Source organism: Camellia sinensis, chromosome 8, assembly GCF_055761805.1.
Source record: "Camellia sinensis isolate YWXY chromosome 8, ASM5576180v1, whole genome shotgun sequence".
Taxonomy (NCBI): domain Eukaryota; kingdom Viridiplantae; phylum Streptophyta; class Magnoliopsida; order Ericales; family Theaceae; genus Camellia; species Camellia sinensis.
In genome coordinates, this window is record NC_138968.1 from 142,420,012 (window position 1) to 142,437,170 (window position 17,159).

The 17,159-nt window shown below is 36.5% G+C and overlaps 1 pseudogene; it reads right to left on the minus strand.

Moving 5' to 3' along the window:
- Window positions 1-5,235: 5,235 nt before the first annotated feature.
- Window positions 5,236-5,748, minus strand: LOC145798140 (protein FAR1-RELATED SEQUENCE 8 pseudogene; annotated as a pseudogene).
- Between the last annotated feature and the right edge of the window lie 11,411 nt (window positions 5,749-17,159).

The window sequence follows — 17,159 nt, forward strand, 5'->3', positions numbered from 1 at the left end:
GAAAGCAAATAAACTGGCGTGCAAGCCAGGGACTGCCTTGCTTCTGATGGATGATGCATGTCCGGATTGTCTTGCGCGGAAATCCACCGGAATGCCCCAATTAGCCTCTGTTTACACCTGTTTCTTGAAATGCGTGCCAAGCCTTGAAAAGTTGCTGATTCTGCGTTTTGCTGCAACAGAGAGCAAGAAAGGGGCATAGCAATGTATTTGCACAAATATATGCATGTCTCGATCCTCGTGCCACCAATCACGCATACCGAGGCATGATGGTCGAGGAGTCGAAATGCACAACTCAATATAGGATGAATGCACATGAAATTACAGCTAAAACCTAACCCCATCATGGATAATCCGGAGTGTCGGTGACTGGGGAATTGAGACACATTCCGTCACTCGGAGTACGAAATGTACCTCGTTTCCCGTGCCCGGGCTAACTCCTATTCCGGACATGATGCAATATGCATGATATGCATGAAATGCAACTAATATATAATCCTAACATACTCAATGCTATGAAAATGAGGTGCCTCGAAATATGTGCACGCGGGCACGCAAACCGAGGCGATGACGGAATGCTGAAAATGAGGTGCCTCGAAATGCGTGCACACGGGCACGCAAACCGAGGCGATGATATGTGCAATGAAAATGAGATGCCTCGAAATGCGTGCACACGGGCACGCAAACCGAGGCGATGACAAATGTAATGAAAAAGGGATGCTTCGAAATGCGTGCACGCGGGCACGCAAACCGAGGTGATGACAAATGCGATGAAAATGAGATGCCTCGAAGTACGTGCACGCGGGCACGCAAACCGAGGCGATGACAAATGCGATGAAAATGAGATGCCTCGAAATGCGTGCACACGGGCACGCAAACCGAGGCGATGGCAGATACAATGAAAATGCGATGTCTCGAAATGCGTGTACGCGGGCACGTAAACCGAGGCGATGCTAAAATGACATGGCAATGACAAATGGGCTTATACCAACATGAGTGAGCCTCAGCCACACTCACATGGGATGCCAGCGGATAAAAATGGAGTGCCTCGAAATGCGTGCACACGGGCGCGCAAACCGAGGCAATGATGAAATGACATGGCGATGACAAATGGGCTTATACCAACATGAGTGAGCCTCAGCCACACTCACATGGGATGCCAGCGGATAAAAATGGAGTGCCTCGAAATGCGTGCACACGGGCACGCAAACCGAGGCAATGATGAAATGTGATGAAATATGGCCAAAATGATATGCAAGCATGCCAATGAAATTTCAGCAACGAAATATGGGGGAAAACAGTCCCGAAATGAAGCGAAATGACATGAAATGCAAGGAAAAGTCCCGAAATGCAACATTAAGCACCCGAAATGGCCTATAGCTATATCAAACATGCGCAATATGGACATGCAATGCAAAGACAGAAGCTAGACAGTCCCAAAAGATGCACTTTCACAGTTATAAACATGGCCAAACAGCAAGCATAGGTAAAGGAAACATAGCATGCAAGAATAGGGGCCAAAAGAGGGGTAATGAAGCAAGTGATATAAGCAAAACTCAAACTGAAAAATTTCCTTCTACAAAACTGAAGATGGACCAAAAATATGAACATTTACAGTATATGGCAGCCTCAAAATCAGTATACAAACATGCTAAAAATATGATGCAAAATGAGGCTCAAAAGGTGTTAAAACATGAAGTATACAAAATAATCACCAAACAGAAAAAAAGTGTGAATGAAACATGAAGTATAGGCCAAAATAAGACCACTTTCAGTTCGGACCAAGGTCCAAAAACAGAAGCAAAGAGGGCTACCAATTTATGCAAAAATGGAGCCAAACAAGGGATATAACTACAAGTGACACATAGAGACACCAAACAATGTTGAGCCCTTCTCCAATGTTGAAGAGGGGCTCAAAATAAGCCTTATATCAGTTTATAACATGCTCAAAAACAGATTGCTTACGGGCCAAAAATAGCATGCAAAATCATGACATACAAGATGATCAATGAAGCAAGTATATTATGGAGGGCTCAAACAGGGTTGAGCCCTTAATGAGAAGTGAAGATGAGCTCAAAATATGGCCCTTTTCAGTTAAGGCCGAAGCTTGAAACCAAAAAGAAATGAGGCTTAGAAATAGATCAAGGAAAAGGGTCAAAAGGATCAAAGTGTAACTTACCCTTGAAGATTCAAGCTTTTGTTGCTTCTTGGATGGATTTGCAGCTTCTTTAGCCTTCAAGAATCCCTCCTTGCTGCTGGAAATGAGATGGTGGTGGTAGAGCTTGGTGGTGTAGAAGGAATGATGGTTAGGGAGTTAGGGTTTTTTGAAGAATTGAGGAGGAAGAAGATGGAGTTGGCTATGGAAGCTTGAAGAGTAAATTTTCTAACCCCCTAGAAGAAGGTCTTCAGCTGGTTATATGGTCAAGAAAGGGGGTGTAAAAGGGGGGTCAAATGGAGAGGAAAACTCTCTCCCAAAATATCCCCCGGATACAGAAAATATCTGGGGGATATTGCCTCACAGCTGGAAGGGGAACAGTGAGAGGAGCACGGCCGGCCGCTTACTTTTGCTGGAGGTGGCCGGCCGGCCACACCCCCTAGCCGGCCGGCTAGGGGTCAAAAGGGTCAAGCATCTTTTCTGGCCGGCCAGGTAATGGGGAGGTAGGCCTTTGTGTGTACAACACAACCATGTAATTGAAATTCCAAGAAAGTGGGTCCAAGGGGTCCAACAGTGGCTCGGAAAGAGGGGTTCAAAAGGGTCAAGTGACTTTAATGGCCGGCCATGAACTTTTAGTGGCCTCTCAGGTGTGTACATCACAGATATGTGGTTGAAAGTTGGAAAAAAAGGGTCCAAGGGGTTCAACATTAGCCCGGAAGAAAGGGGTCAAAAGGGTCAAATGACCTTAATGGCCGGCCATGAACTTTTAGGGGCCTCTCAGATGTGTAGATCACAGATATGTGGTTGAAAGTTGGCAACGCTAGCTCTAAGGTATTCAACATTAGCCCGGAAGTTAGAAAAACGGGCGCCGGGAGGCTCGGGAGGAGAGATAACTGGCTGTCGCAACAATTGCTGGCCTCCCACCCTTCAGTGACCTTCCATGTGATAAAACAGAGGTACCTGCCAAAAATGAGCGAAAACCGTTGCAAGACGAATGTTCCGGAGCCAAAACACGTAGTTCGGGGTCCCGGAAATGGGCTGTTAAGCACCGAAAATCGTATTTGACCTCGAAGTGGATTTCTCAGCCCTCAGTGTCCCTCAAAATGGATGAAATAGGATGTATGCCAAAAATCAGGGCAATAGGAGATGGTTAAGCGGTCCCGAACCGAGGCACACGGCCTGACGGCTCCGAAAACCGGGAACCGGACTCCGAAATGGGCAAAATGGCCTACGGCCACCAAATGTAGCCTACGGACATTGAGAGATGGTCTACGGGACCTCTCTCTCCCCTCAGGGAAAGAAACAGAGAAAACCGAGTCTGGTTCGCAAACCGAGACAAGGCACAGAAGAGGGTTCGGAAATCCGGAGGCGGGGCTCGCAGCCAAGACTCTGAAACTTCTGAACGAGCACGTTATGCAATATCACCAAGTGCTCAACTGGTGACGTCTGAGTCTCAAGGTCGGTCAAAAATGGGGTGTCTACAGGGACTTAACATAATAAGTTTGAATCTCAAAAACAAAATGTCAATGTTCAATAAACTAGTCAAACATTTTTACAATACCTATCATTCATTCGCACTGTACAATGTCCATCGTTCATTCCCTGTGTGCATGCATTAGAACCTGATGGGGTTAGAGATCCAAACCCAAACATTTGTGTTGGAGCACTCATCAAACTTCTCGGTGTGCCGCTTACAAAGTCCGATGGGATAAGAGATGTGCCTCCAATAGCATTTACGACCTGTCATAATTGAAGTAAAAAAGTACATGTTACAAAATATTTGTAAATGAAAACCAAAAATTGATGTAAAGTCGTCTTATGAACACATACCGGTGCATACACACTATTTTGCATGCCAACCATATAAGGATAATATGATGTATAAGCTTGAGCTTGAGCTTGAGCTTCAACTTAAGCTTGAGCTTGAGCTTCAAATTGAAGCACCTTAGCAGCCTATATTGGTTCAAGAGTTTGTAAAAATGTACTTCAAAAGTGTTTGTTAAAAAAATTAAAAAACAAGATTTCTTCAATTCAATATACAAGTTCAATTCAATATACAATTTACCTTTGCTTTTGTTTGTTTTTTTGTCGTTGCCTTGAACCGATTCACTATTTGATCTACTTTGGCAACCTTTCGTTTCGTAACTGGACGGCCTCTTCGCCGAACAACCAAAGGACTAACCACCTTCCTCGTACTAGCACCCGATGTACAACCGGTGGCAATTGGACTTTTTGTAGAAGATGGTATCCGTAAATTACTCCCATCACCCGATTCATCGTGCATGACTCCATCCTTCATTTCATCCAACCCAAGGTCTATAATTTTAATTTTCCCTTCCGAATTACCAGCAAATTGTACAATGGCGATCAATTTCTTGTTCACCCTCTCATAACAACTTGTATTGAAATCATCCCCAAAGCCAGTGTATGTGGTTTTGATGATGTGTACTCTCGAACCAAATCTTTCCTCCAACGTGGTAAAATGTACTTACTTGGCACCTCATTTATGCACCTTCTCACAAGCACCGCGAGTGAGTGAGCACACATAATGCCTCTAAGCTGAAACGATCGACACATACATTGAACTTCACATTCAATTGAATTAAAATACACAACAAAGTCCACGTGCTTCATCTTGTCACAAACTACCATCACTTCTTGGACATTATATGTACAAATTGCTCATTCCTCTTGACAATCAAGGCCCGACAGTACACTAATCTCTTCAACTCTCCTTGAACTTCTTTGCTTTTTGCATTGGTGTAGGCTTGCTGAAATTGCTTCTCATAGCCATATATAGTTAGACAATCAAACAATTTGTGTCGAGACTTGAAGTCTGATTTCTTCTCTTTCTCTACCTTACTTCTCAACGCATTGTCATATTGTTCAACAAATTGTTTTAATGTAGTCTTCGGGTTGACATATCCATCAAAAAATGCATTCATGCTTTCACTTCGTTGTGTTGTTGACATTCCAGCCCAAAAAATGTCTTTAACATACACAGGAACCCATCGATGCCGCTCATGATATAGTACCCCCAACCATTCATTATCATAAAGATTGAATTTAGTAAGCATCTCTTCTCATTTTTCCTCAAATTCATCTCTTGTCAAACAATCATAAATTGCATTTTGCATAGCCAACTTTATGGGTTCATACTGAGCATATCCTTTCAACTTCTCCAATATTTTCTTCATTACATGCCATAAACACCATCGATGTCGGGCCTGTGGAAAGACAATTTCTATAGCATTTTGCATAGCTCTGCACTGATCAATTATGATAGCTTTTGGAGGATTATTTGACATGCAACTTAACCACGACTTGAATAGCCAAACAAATGTGTCGGTGTCTTCACTAGATAACAATCCACAACCAAGCAAAATAGACTGTCCATGGTGATTGACTCCTACAAATGGAGCAAATGGCATGTCATATTTGTTCGTCAGATAAGTTGAGTCAAATGAAACAACATCTCCAAATGATTCATACATAGCTCGACTCCTTGCATCAGCCCAAAACAAGTTTCTAATGCGAAACTCCTCGTCAACATCAATCACATAAAAGAATTTCTTACTATATGCTTGCACCCTCATAAAATAACTTTAAAGTGATTCGGCATCACCTTCACCAAGCCTTAATCTTCTAGCTCTATTAATGTAATTCCTTGCAACTTGCTCATCAAATGTCAATGACTCGTATCCCCCCGCTTCAACAACCATTGAATGATAGTTCCTAGACACCCCAATCCCTGCTTGATCATTGATTTCTAATCTTCTCTTCATAGGAGTACGAATTTTCTTATTCATTGCAAAATGACGAGAGTCGATGGGAATCAAATCACGATTATGCTCAAGGTTAACTGTGGTTAACATATATGTCCCATTCTTTTGTAGAGTACCTCGTACCTTTGCTTTGCAACCAATTTTTGTGGACAAATATGGCTTCAAAGGGTTCACTTCTAATTTCTTTTTTCTCTCCCCCGCTCGAGAACATTCAATTGCAAAGTTTTTTAATTCGCCATCATCTCCAAAATGTTGTGCTCTATGAGCTATAGAAAAGCCAACATGCTTAGCATATGTGGCATAAAATGTGTACACTTCTTCCCTTGAGCTAAAACGCATACCCTTCTTAGGTTCTTCAACTTGTTTTTGAGGGGGTCGGAAATCAGATTCAACTTGTTCACTTTTATTTACTGACGGATTGTACCATTTGAATCAACCTCCATTCTATGAGAATCAAAAATGAAATTCAAATAGATTGATTTTAGAATAATTGTTTTATAAGATGATTGAAAACTTTGAAACTGTTATGAAACTAATAATTTTAGCTGATAATAAAATTGAAATGTCTGTATTTCTTATTAGTTTTAGCTGTTGAAATGTCTGTATCGCCACAAATGTTGAAATACAAACATCAGTTTCATACATTGCAACATTCAAATTAGTTTCATTATGAAACTAAGAAATACAAACATTAGGTTTGTATCGCCACTGTATTTCATCTTATAAAATACAGACATTAGTCTGTCTAAAATTATTATCAAGACAGACATTGTATTTCAATCATCACAGATGTTTCATTATGACTTAGTTTCATATGACAGACATTATGAAACTAATAAGAAATACAGACATTTCAACATTCAAATTAGTTTCATTTTAGCTGATAATAAGATGTGTGGTGATACAGATATTATGTGTACATTATTAGTTTCATTTTCAATTTCAATTTCACAGAGATTGATCGATGTATGTAGATAGAGAGAGAGAAGGAGCATGAGGGGTTTTCGAGTAACATTACCTGACAAAATGCTATCGGAATGCGATCGAAGATCCGTAGAGCGAGATGCAGAGAGTTATGGCCGGAGAGCTATGATCGACGGAGGAGAGCTATCGTGGACGCACGATGGAAGAGGGAAGAGGGAAGAGGGAAGGCGGACAGGGGTGGGGAAGAAGGAAATATCAGGGTCGTTCCCGCTTTTTTTTTTTTTGTCTTTGTTTTCAGTATATTTTTTTTGTCTTTCAGGTGCGTGTATCACACCTTCTTCATTGTGCAATTCTTCTTCACATGACTTCAGCAAGTGCCACCTCAGAGGGGGTTGAGGGGGTCTGTGTCGCCACTGTTACTTGCCCCTCGAGTCACTCACTCAATCAGACAAATAATCCATTGGCCATTGAGAATGCCACGTGGCGTAAGTGAGAAGGCCAATAGATGCCTCACATTGGCTCTTAATTTTTAATAATTGATTATTTTTCTTTTATTATAAGCTTTTTGTTATATTAAGTAAGTGTTTGACATGTACTAAAAAAATATTTTTTTTATATATATATATATACTTATTTAGATCACATCAATTAACATCTATCAGCATTTTTTCTCTATTTTTCTATCTATTTTTTCTACTTTTCTACACATTTTTTATAAAAAGTCAAAAAATACACTTATTTTGAACATCCTAAACCACCCCTAAGGGGTTATTTGGTAACAAATTAAAAAAACTGAAAGTCAATTTTTAATCCATTTTAAATCACATCACCTCTCACTTAAAAAAAAATTAAAAATATTAAAAAAAATCAAAATAATTAACTTTTAACCAACTTTACACACCATCCCTAAATTTGTTTTCTCTCATAACAGATTACTTCTTATGTTGGTCGTTGATATTTGTTGGTGGATTATGATTTTCCAGTTTGATACAATTCTCCTCGTATTTGTAAATAATTTCCTACTTGTTGACAAAAACAAAAGGTGATATTTGATAAAAATGAAATCTGAAATTTTAAATTTAAAAATTAAAAATTGAATACTAAATTTTTAATTTGAAACTTTTTTTTGATATTTACTAAATTTAAACCATTGAATTTAATGAAACAGTTTTTTTTTTTTTTTTGGGATCAAATTTAATGAAGCAGTATGATAGTATGAAAAAGAAGTTATAATTTGAAATTTATTATTTTATTTTATTTTTGTCTTATATTATAGGTGCACTACAAAAAAATTGACTTTTTGCGACGGTAAAATACCGTCGCTAATACTCCTAATGCCGTCGCTAATACTTTTTGCGACGGCAAAATGACTTTTTGCGACGGCAAGAGGGGGGTCGCAACTGCAGGGGTTGCAAAAGAGTTTTTGCGACGATAAGTGCCGTCGCTAATGTTTTGCGACGGCATTTTTTACCTTTTTGCGACGGCACCGTGCAGTCGCTAATAACGTTTGAAATTTCTTGACTTTTTTGCGACGGCCCTATTTTACCGTCGCTAAAAATGTTATTTGAGACGGCAAAAAATACCGTCGCTAATAGTCTTTTTTTTAAAAAAAAAACACTGTTTTTTGCGACGGTGTGGTGCCGTCGCAGAAAGTATAAAAAATATGAAATTTTTTATTTTTTACGACAGTGTAATACCGTCGCAAAAAATATTAAAAAATAATAAAATTTTTATTTTAAATAATAAAATTTCTATTTTTTGCGACAGTATAATGTCGTCACAAAAAGTAAAACCTATAACAAAATTAATAAAAATATTAAAATTTTCTATTTTTTCCGACGGTGATGCCGTCTCTCACTCTCTAAGAGCTGATTAATTACATTCCATTCACAAAAACATCATAACAGAAAATAAAAATAAAAATTGATCAAGCCATCAAATTCAATATTTTACAAAGAATAATTAAACTGTACATGTTCATAAAAGCATATTTAAATTATAAAATTCACCCAAATCCTATAAAATAATAAAATAAAATCTAAAATTCACCAATCAGCACATTGGATATTTAAATGCTCTTACAAAAAATAAAAAAATAAAAAATTTCCAACAAGATCTCAATTTTGAGCCTATTTCAAAAATCAAGCTGCAAATTCCTTACTTCTAGAATCAGATCTTCCCCTCGGCAAAATTTATCCTTTTGACCTACAAATAAATAGATAACAATTGCAAATTATAATCTTTTGGAGAAACCAACCACAATTAAGGAACAATAACATTTAAAAAAAAAAAAAAGCTTAGGAACAATCATTAACAAATTTCTTTTCTTGTAACTTCACTAAATCATCAAACACTAAAATAGTTTCCATCTACTAGTCTTATATGCAACTGATTCAATTGGGCAGAGTTCAGTTATAATTTTTACCCCATGGAATGATTGCAATTACACAAAACAGTTTTCACTGCAGGGAACAGATCTAAATAGAAAAAAAAACACTCAAAAAAAAAATAGAAAAAAATTTCAACCACTCAAAAAAACATGCATGGCATTTTAACGAATATGATAACCAAACCAAATTAAGGCTTATGTCCCAGTCAAGTAGAGTCAGCTACATGGATCTTTTTTCACCACTGTGTCGTATTAAAGACTATATGTTTAGTTGATTTTTTTTTTTACTAAGACGTCCCATGTCTATTTAGGTCTTCCCCTCCTCATAGCATTTACATTTATAGTGATTACATCACTCTTCCTTACAATTGAATCCATAGGTCTTTGTTATACATGACTAAATCATCTTAGCATTTTCTCTCTCAACTTATCTTCAACTGATAGTACTCTTACCATTTTGCACATATATTCATTTCTAATCCTATCTTTCACACATCCATCAGTAATCAATTTAAAGAAGATGATGACAAGGTAAAATTTTATTAAATTTGGATGATCAGATAAGGCAACAGCAACATTCACCAATCAGCATCATGGCAGAATTTGTGCATTGACAGTCACATTTGAGACTACTGCATTTCCTTATCTTGGAAAAGTAAGAATTAATTTTTCAGTCAGCCCAACTAGCATGTGGATGCCAAAGCTTTGCTTATGCCCACATAGCATATGCATCATTTTGAAAGAGAAGGTTATGCAACAAATGATTAAGTAATCAAAGACAGAAGATAACTTATAAGATGTGGTTAATCTTTTTTAGTCTAGCTGTTAGTAAATGTGCTTTCTTGTGTATAACTTTTTTTAGTGACATGATTCTATTATTTGTTGCAAGTATAGGACACAAATGCATAATTTTACAAGTGAACATTTAGAAGTTTTAGTAGGCACATACTGAGTTGTCCAATTCTCAGTCCAGATTGATGGCTTGTTTGGTGAGTTTGGTCCCACAAATGTTTCTCCACATCTCATCCCATTGCATGTATTGATCTGCAAATTGAAAAAAAAATCCATTAATCCGATCTGAAATAACATTTATGATCTTACCACATCTTGATCTATATCAATAATATATGTTCCAGGTAAAGAGAACTAACCACGGGATCAGGAGCATCAATTTGCTTGTACATAGTCCATGGCACTCCAGTTTGAAGTCCCACAGCCATTTGTGCTGCCCAACGAACGTAAGCCGGCCCTTTCTCATGAAAGGCCCCTTCTATAGTTTGGTACTCGTTCTCGATTCCTTTAGCCACGAAGCTGTAGATCAAAGACTGTTGCCCCATCTCTCTCACACTCAAAACCCTAAAACCTAGAGAGACAAATGGGTAGAGAGATAAATGGAAGGAGAGATTGGGGATTTTGGGTTTGTCGGGGGGGATTTTGGTTGAAGAGGTTGGGGTTTTGGGGGGGGCGGGGGGGAGAACCCGATTGGGCATTTTGGTTGAACAGATTGGGGATTTTGGGGGGAGGGGGAGGGAGAGGGGGAGCGGGAAGGGGGAGCGGGAATGGAAAACAAGAAACAGATTGGGGATTTTGGGTTTTTGGGGAGGGAGGGAGCGGGAATGGAAAGAGGAAGGGGGGGAACCGGGCGGGAATGAAAAGAGGGGGGTGGAAATTTTTTTGGATTTTTTTATTTTTATTTTCATTACAAATAAATATTTAAATAATAAAATGATTTTTTTTTTTTTTTTTGCAATAGAGGATGTCATTGCTAAAAAAAATTATTTTTTATTAAAATAATTTTTTTATAGTTAATGAATTTTTATTTTTATTTTTTCATTTAGTAAGGTTGAAAATTTATTTGTTTCATATTTATTTTAATGAATAAAAAATTATTATTATTTTTTTATTTGGTAGAAGTAGGGATAATATTTTCCATTCAAATAAAGTTAATTTTTTGTGGTCAATGTGGCATTTGCAGTGGTAGTAGTGGTAATAATGGAATGGCATTTGCATTAGTGGTGAATGTGGTAGAGAAGATGGGTGGTGAGAGAGAGATGAGTGAGAGACAGATAAAGAAGAGAGATAGAGAGAGAGAAAGAGAGACAGACAGATAGACAGAGATAAAGTGATGAGTGAGAGAGAGACAAAGTGGTCGCTAAAAGTGCATTTTCTTGTAGTGGAGAGCTCGGTAAATAGAGAAGAGATGAGGGAGAGAGTGAGCAAGGTGAACACAATGGGAGAGAGAGACAAGCAGACAGACAGACACATAGAGAGAAAGAGAGAGAGAGAAGAGCGAAAGACAGACAAACAGACATAGAGAGAGAAAGAGAGAGAGAGAGAAGAGTGATAAGTGAGAGAGAGACAAAGAGAGAAAGATATATAGAGAGAGATATAGTGGTGGTAGTGAAGTGGTGGCGATGGTAGTAGTAATGGTAGTCGTAGAGGTGAAATGGCGACCGTGGTAGTAGTGGTGGTAGTGAAATAGCGTTTGCAGTAGTGGTGAATGTGGTAGAGGAGATGAGTGGTGAGAGAGAAAGATGAGTGAGAGGCACACAGAGAGAGAGAGAGAGAGAGAAAAAAAAAAAAGAGAAGAGATAGATGAATGAAAGACACAGAGAGAGAGAGACAAATAGACAGACAGAGAGAGGAGAGTGATGAATGAGAGAGAGAAAGAAAATAGAGAGAAAAAGATAAAAAAAAATTGGTGAAAAGTATAGACAAATAGAGAGACAGAAAGAGAGAAAAAAAAGAGCGAAAAGAGATAAACGAGAGAGAGACAGAAAGAGATGAGCGAGAGAGAAAAAAAATAGAGAGAGAAGAGAGACAGAGAGAGAAGATAGATGAAAGAGATAGAGAGAAGAGAGATGGACGAGAGACACAGAGAAAAAGAGAGACAGACAGACAGACAGACAGAGAAAAGTGATGAGTAAGAGAGAGAAAGAGAAGAGAGACAAAGACACAGAGAGAAAGAGAGAGACGAACGGACAGAGAAGAGTGATGAGTGAGAGAGAGACAGAGAAGAGAGACAGAGACACATAGAGAAATGGAGAGACAGACAGACAGAGAAGAGTGATGAGTAAGAGAGGAAAAAAGAAGAGAGACAGAGACAGAGAGATAGGAAGATGAAAAAAAGAGTGAAAAGAGAAATGTTCAAAAGAGTAAGACGACGTCGTTTATAGTGGATCGATAAATCGAGAAGGAGCTCGATAAATAGAAAAGATGGGAGTAAGAGAGTGAGCAAGGCAAACATAGTGAGGGAGAAATAGACAAATAGACAAGTAGAGAGAGAGAGAGAGAGAAGAGTGACGAGTGAGAGAGAGATAGACAGAAAAAGAGATAGAGAGAGAGAGAGATAGAGATAGAGGGAAAGATAGAAAAAGAGAGAGAAACAACAGATGAGCGAGAGATAGACAAAAAGAGAGAGAAATAGAACGAAAAGAGATGAGCGAGAGAGAGACACAGAAAAAGAGAAAGACAGAGAGAGAAGAAAAATGGACGAGAAAGATAGAAAGATAAGAGAGAGAGAGAAAAAATAAATGAGAGAGATAGAGAGAAGAGAGATGAGCGAGAGAGACAGAGAGAGAAAACAGATGAGAGAGATACAGAGAAGAGAGATAGGCGAGAGACACAGAGAGAAAATGAGAGAGAGAAACAGACAGACAGAGAAAGAAGAGTGATGAGTGAAAGAGATAAAGAGAAGAGAGAGAGATAGAGACAGAGAGACATGAAGATGAAAAAATGAATGAAAAGAGAAATGTTATATCAAAAGAGTAAGAAGACATTGTTTTTTTAAATTTTTTTTGCGACAGAAAAAAGTACTAGAATTTATTCAAACCATTTTGTGACTGAAAATTTTAAAAATTGTAAAAAAAATCTTTTAAAAATTCACTAAATACCAAAAATACAATAATTCAATACATTTTTTTTTTGTATTTTTATGTATTTATTAATTTTAAAAAATATTTTTTCATAATTTTTTTTTTTTTAGATACATCTAAGGTGCATCTAAAAAAAAGATTCAAAATTTAAAAAATATTCACTAAAAATTAACAAAAAACACGAAAGTCACTTTTTGCGATGGCACCAAATGTCGTCTCAAAAAAGCAGAGTATTTGCGACGGCACCAAATGCCGTCTCAAAAAAGAAGAGCATTTGTGACGGCACAAATTTGCCGTCTCAAAAAAATAGAGTATTTGCGACGGCAGAAAATACCGTCGCAAATGCTCTTATTTTTTGAGACGGCAAATTGTGTCGTCGCAAATGCTCTGCTTTTTTGATACGGCAAATGGTGCCGTCGCAAATACTCTGCTTTTTTGAGACGGCATTTTCTGCCGTCGCAAAAAATGACTTTTTGAGACGGCAAGTGTGCCGTCGCAAATAGTCCCGTCTCATATACCCACTTTTCTTGTAGTGGTGGTAGACTGGTAGTGATAGTGGTAAGAAAAAAGATTGGGAGCTTTAAATTAAGAGTTTTAATAGCTTTAATTGGTATGTAGATCCTATGTGATGTGATATTTTGACATTTGTTTTTTATTCTTTTTTTAATTTTTCACATTATTAATGCTCTTTTAAAATTTTTAAATTAGAGAAATGTATCATTTCTGTAATGGTAATAGTGCAGTGGTGTTGCGGTGCTACATAGGTAGTGAAAGCAATAACTGTGATTGTGTGGCGGTAAAATAGGAAAAATTATGTTGTGGTTGTGGAGCAAATTCACATTATTATGTCTCAACTTGGTATTGATTGGTTAAACTCGTAGGATCTACTATTTTTTAGGTAATCTTAAACTCTAAACCTTAAATCTTTAAATTATAATTATTTTTTTTTTTTTTTCCACTGAGTTGCAAGTAATATCATATTACGTTTTTTGTTTTTGGGACCAAGATAACAGCCGTATTGTATGTAATGTTATGCGCGTGGGTCTTATCTTGTGGCAAATTCTGTGTTTGCCTTATCTCTAGTCTCTTGAGATGACATACACACTAGGGATATGCGCGGCTCACTTGCGGGCACAGAATCTTTAATCTGTCATTCATCTGTCAGATTGGCAGATTAGAGAAAATCAATCTGCATCTGTCCGTCAATTCGGCAGATGTGGATTGAGCGGATTGGCGGTTTGGCAGATGGATGCGAATCGATTTAGTGGTTTAAAATTTTATAAATTTTCAACATAATTCAACTTGTGCACTTCTTCAAAAAAAAAAAGAAGATAGTATTACGGTCAATGATTTAAAAAAATATTACAATCACTGCATGCCTCATCCACATACTACAATCACAACATGTCTTATAATGTATTATAATCTGTGATTCTTAAAATATAAAAACAATTCAAACCACCAAAATCATGAACAGAGCAGTAGTAGAGATTGTATATCTCTGTATTGTTACATCTATATCTGTTTTTGAAAATAAAAACCAACCAGCATAGATCATATTTTCTATTTATTATTTTTAGAGATAGATTTATAAACCACAAAATATAGATAAATAATATGTTTATTTTTTTCAATTCAAAAAAGATATTCAAGTTGAAAACTTTTTCTCAACAGAATATTTAAACTCTTTTTTAATTGAAAATACAAACAGAATATTTAAACAAACTGAAAACACAAAATCTTATAAATTACTAGGAGTGCTCGCGATTTGACGGTTCGATTGCGGCCAAAGGAATCTCAAATCTGCCATCCGTCCGCTAGATTGGCGGATTGAAAAAAATCAATCCGCAACCGTCCGCTTGTCATCACGCATCCGTCCAAAATGAGGCGAATCGGTTCGATTCGGTCGGTTTTGACGAATCGGTATATCTGTTGTTCACTCCTAATACACACAACAACAACAAAAAAAAAATTTGAAAAAAATATATAAATAAATTTTATTCTCTCTACTTTTAAGTCTTGTTGACTTTTCATTTTTACAAATTAAAATGACAGAATTAGAGATCAATTTTTATTTTTTATTTTTTTTCCTGGGGGGGGGGGATTAAAATATATTTCAGGAACATTCAACTCCTCTAACATTGTTGTACAGTTAATTTGTAATGTATTTAAAAGACTTGTTAAAAATGTGTAATTTGTCTACCATAGAACTTTTTTAATTTGTTAGGATGTCATCATAAATAAGACTATTAAAAAATAGAAAACTGATTTTTTCCCATAAATTTGTCCCCCCGAACAGTCCGAAATTTAGAAGAGAAAGAGAAAGAGAGAGAGAAAGAGAAGAGAGGGGAAGAGGAGGAGATAGCAGCTGCGACAGCCCTTCGACCGCCATCGCCTCGTCGCAGCCCCGCCGTCGCCTCCGCCTCTGCCTCGCAGCCCCTGCCTCTGTCTCTGCCTCCGTCCCCCGCCCCTGTCCCCGCCTCCGCCTCCGCCTCCAGCCCAATTTTCTTGGCCCTTCCACTTCTTCTTCTTCTTCCTCCTTCACTTCTTCTTCTTCTTCTGGTTTTCTTCTTCTAAAAAAAAAAAAAAAAATCAAAACGAAGAAACGACGTCGTTTTTTAATTCGGGGGGATTCGGGGGGCCTCTCTTTCGAGCTACCAATTACTTCTGTAAAAAATAAAGGTGAATTACACTGATGATCCTTATAATTTGAAATTTATATTATTTTGGTCATTGATTTTTTAATTGTGACATGTTTGATTATGAATTTTGAATCTTGTTTCAAATAAGAACAATTGAAGATATTCTTGCTTAATTTCAAGAGCAAAATCGTCAATTTGATAAAAATATAAACTAATTTGACAAAAATAAATGTCAAAAAAATATTTGAATTTTTAAAAATTATTTCTACCGACTAAAGATAAAATTATGTAAAATTGATAAATCTTTTAAATATTTATTTATTTATTTATTTTTTACCAAATTAGTTTTTATTATGTGTTTAGATGATGATCATATAATAGATGGTTGTTTTTATTTTCGTCAAATTAGTTTCTATTTTTCCAAAAGTCGAATATGACGACAATTTTGATATCATTATTAAATCAATCCATTAGATCGAAAAATTCAAAACTAAAAATATTTCATACATTAAATATATCAATTACACATTAAAATCTTAACAACCACTCATTACATGATCATCATCTAAACACATAATAAAAATTAATTTTGTAAAAAATAAATAAATAAATAAATATCTAAAAGATTTACCATTTTTACATAATTTTATTTTTGGTGGGTAGAAATAATTTTTAAAAATTTAAAAAAAATTGATATCTATTTTTGTGAAATTAGTTTATATTTATCAAATTGACGATTTTGTCCATATTCAAAATTTATGATCAAATATATCACAATTAAAAAGTTATGAAGTAAAGTAACATGAACCTCAAACTATAAAGACCATATAATTCTTCCAAAAAAATAATATACAATTTTTATATTTTTTATAATCAGTTGTGGCACGAGGAGACATCCAATCAAAAGTTAATTTCAACTCATTCTTAACCTTGTTTTTAAATTATAAATTTGAATAGAAATTTTTTTAAAAAAAATGAAAAAAAAAGATCGAACTTATATTTCAATTACATTCTCTCTCTTCTCTTTTTGTTTTGTTTTTTTTTTTTTTTTTTTTTTGCGCAATGCTAAAGGATATACCAATATTTCTGCAAAATAAAGTAATCCATCTTCTAAGTATGGCCTAATGATACCTCTCCACTCGAAGCTCCCTTTGGATTGGAGCAATAACCAAGGATGACTTGAAGAGCTATGGGTTATCAAGAGCAAAAGACTATTTACACTTTGTCAATGGCAATTGGGCCTAGATATGGGACCCTAAAAGAAACTGAAACAAGTTTGGGCCTATTCATTTTCAATTCACACCCAGTGGGGCCTTTTTTTTTTTTTTTTGGTTTTATTTAATAGTTGTTTGGACTGTAAATTGGTGCAAAAATATCCTTCCAATTTCTAGA